Source organism: Rhincodon typus, chromosome 5, assembly GCF_021869965.1.
Source record: "Rhincodon typus isolate 14 chromosome 5, sRhiTyp1.1, whole genome shotgun sequence".
In the NCBI taxonomy this organism is placed as follows: Eukaryota; Metazoa; Chordata; class Chondrichthyes; order Orectolobiformes; family Rhincodontidae; genus Rhincodon; species Rhincodon typus.
Window position 1 is genome coordinate 59,535,471 of NC_063336.1, and position 3,586 is coordinate 59,539,056.

Below are 3,586 nucleotides of genomic sequence, written 5' to 3' on the forward strand. Positions count from 1 at the left end.
GTTCATCCAGCTCCACACCTTGTTATCTCAGATTCTCCAGCATCTGCAGTTCCTACTATCTCTGATACAAAAATAAAAGGTGCCTGATCTCTACAAAAATATCACTTCCTGAACACGAACGCAATGCGAATTATATCAATATGTTTTGACTCCCCTTTCACCCCAATGGGGGTGCATCTCCTCCATGGCAAAAATACAGGAAGAATTTGGGAAGTCCAAAAAAAAGTGCCAAATGCAGCATTTGTTGCAGATAGTCTATTGTTCATGCATGTGCAGATTCAAGAACAGCTAGCAATTTAAATTTCTTTTCTTTTGTGCAAGATGTGTGTGCCATTGGCTAGGCAAGCACTTACTGCAATTCCACATTGCTCGAGAAAGTAGAGATGAGCTGCCTTCTTGATGTAATGCCATTAAGATGGGAGTTCCAGACTTTTGATGCAGCAACACTGATAGAACAGTGATTTATTTCCAAGTCAAGTGAGTGGCTTGGCGGGTAACTTGCAAATGGTCATGTTCCCATATAGCTGCTGCTCTTGTCCTACTGGATGATAAAAGTTGCAGTTTGAAAGCTGTTGTTAGAGAACCCTTAGTGAGTTACTGCAGTGTATCTTGTAGATTGACCGCACTGCTCCTACTTTACATCGGTGATGATGAGATTGAATGGAATAGGTGGTAGATTAGACACCAGACAAGTGATCTGCTTTGTCCTGGATGGTGTCAACCTTCTTGATATGGAGAATATTCCATCACACGCTTGATGTTTGTCTTGTAGATGGTGGACACACTTCAGGGAGTCAGGAGGTGGGTTATTCACCACAAAATTACTAACCTCTGAACTGTTTCTGTAACCATACCATTTCTATAGCTGGTCTACTTCAGTTTCTGGTCAATGGTAGCCTCCAGGATTTTGATAGTGGGTTCTTCAACTGAGATGGTTAAATTCTCTCTTGTTAGAGATGGTCATTGCATGGCATTTGAGAGATACCAAATGTTATTTGCCATTCATGAGCCCAAGCCTGAAGGTTGTCCAGATCTTGCTGCATATGGACACACAACTCATTAGAATCTGAACAGTCATGAATAATATTAAACATTATGCAATCATCAGTGAAAACACCCACTTCTGACATTATGATGAAGGGAAAGTCATGGCTGAAGGGGCAGAATATGTTTGATCCAAGGACCTCCTACAGTGGTGTCTTGGGACTCCAAATTTGCAGATGGCACAAAGCAGGGTAGAAGAGCAAGATGTGAGGAGGATGCAGCGATGCTTCAGCATAATTTGGACAAGCTGAGTGAGTGGGAAATTGCATGGCAGATGAAGTACATTGTGGATAAATGTGAGGTTATCCAGTTTAGCAGCAAAAACAGGAAGGCGGATTATTATCTGACTTTAAAATTGAGAAAGGGGAATGTGCAATGAGAACTGGATGTCCTCATACACCAGGCACTGAAATTAAGCATCTGAGGGCAGCACTCAATGAAGCAGGCGAATGGTATGTTGGCCTTCACAATGAGAGGATACTAATACAGGAGCAGGTATGTCTTGTTGCAATTATACAAGGCCTTGATGAGTCTACACCTGGAATATTGTGTACAATTTTGGTCTCCTTATCTCAGGAAGGATGCTCATGCAATACAGGAAATGTGGCAAAGGTTTACCAGCCTGATTCCTGGGATAGTGCGACAGACATATTCGGAGAGGTTGAATTGTTTAGGATCATATTCGAAGTTTAGAAGAATGAGAGTGTAGTCCCATAGAAACGTGTAAAATTCTAAATAGGACTAGACAGGGTAGATACAGGAAGAATGTTCCCAATAATGGGGGAGACAAGAACCTGGGGTCACTGTCTAAGAATACAGATAAACTATTTAGAGCTGAGATGGAGAAATTTCTTTACCCAGAGTATGGTAAGCCTATGAAATTCGCAGTTGAGGCCAAACATTGTATGATTTCAAGAAGTAGTTGGATATACCACTTGAGCTAAAGAGATCAAATGATATAGGGGTATACGAGCAAACTTGTCAGAGGCAGTAACTACTCGGAGGTGGAGGAGTTTGTTTAAGCGAATCAAACGGTCTAATACGAGCAGTTACCGGTAAATGCAGGGAGAGAAGTTCTAGGTAGACACACAGGAATATCCAACTCACTCTGATTCATGAGCACGAGTTACAGCTTGTCTAGCAATCAGCTGGAGTTTATCTCCATCCCCTTTTCTAGTGCGGTCACTCCATCATGTGCTCTCATTTTAGTTTGATAATTTAATCAGAGTTTGATCATTTAATCAGCTAATTACTTTGTCTGCTATTCCCGTCCTAGCTGGTTGACAAGATTAGATATCTAATGGTTAGGGTTCACGGTCCTGTGGTCTAACTGAAATGTCACAGAGGTGTTGCCATTTCAACATAGTCAGTAGACCACATTGTTCCACCCAAATAAGCCTTGCTTAAGCATTTTCAGTCAATTATCTCATGTCTACTCTATTATACCTCTGTGCGAGAATGGGACAGTCTTCCCTTTCAGACAGAAAAGCAGGAACAGGCTATTGAGTTGCTTGATCAGCCATGACCATTATGAATGGCAGAGGAGTCTCGATGGGGTGAATGCCTACTCTTGCTCCTATTTTTTTTATTTTGCTGTGTTTTGTACTATTTAGTTGATTGATCGCCAACAATCTCATCCATCTTCCTTGTGCTAGGTATAACTCCAACAAGCAGAGAGTTTATCCCAATTCCCAGTGACTTCACATTTGATTTCTTGATGCCATACTCAGTCAAATGTTGCCTTGATGTGAAAACAGTCACTCTTGCGTCACCTGCAGAGTTTAGCTTTTTCTGTCCATGTTTGAACCAAAGCAATGGATGAGGTCAGGAGCTGGGTATGCCTAGTGTAACTCAAACTGGGCGTCAGTAAGCAGGTCATTGCTGAGCACGTGTTTAAGAACACTGTCAATAACCCCTTCCATAACTTGACTGATGACTGAGATAATGTTTAAGATGGCCTAACCTGTCAAGGAACTGTCCAAAATAGCGTGTGCAGTGAAAAAACAAAGCAGTGCCAAGTATTTTAGTGTTCCTGTTGACAGAGTATCATTAACTGAGTTGCGCTGCTCACCAGGTAAAGATTTTGCTGAATAGCTCCAACTGATTAAAGATGTGGATCAAGAATTTAAGGCATTAAACACTTACGTGAAATATTTACTTGCACAAGGGATTAAGCATTTAAGTGAAATATCTGTTTTCATAAGGATTTAGTTAATCGAATTTCAGTCAATTGAATTTTTTTTTAAATCAATGAGTGTTTTATTTCACGAGTAGAATCACCAATAGACACAATAGACACCAATAGACATTTTCTTTCAGCTTGTCTGCTGCCGTATGGCCACGATTGATAAGTCATAAGTAAGGTGAGTTGACATGGAGAGAGATGGACATATGGTTCTGGGTAGGGGAATGGTTTGGGATAGAGGCTATAAAGGGTCATTGAAATGATAGGGGACGCAGGAACTATGAGAGGCTGAGAGGTAGCTAGATGTGCTTCTGGTAGCATTGAGGAAATGAAGGGCCATGAAAGATGAATAGATGG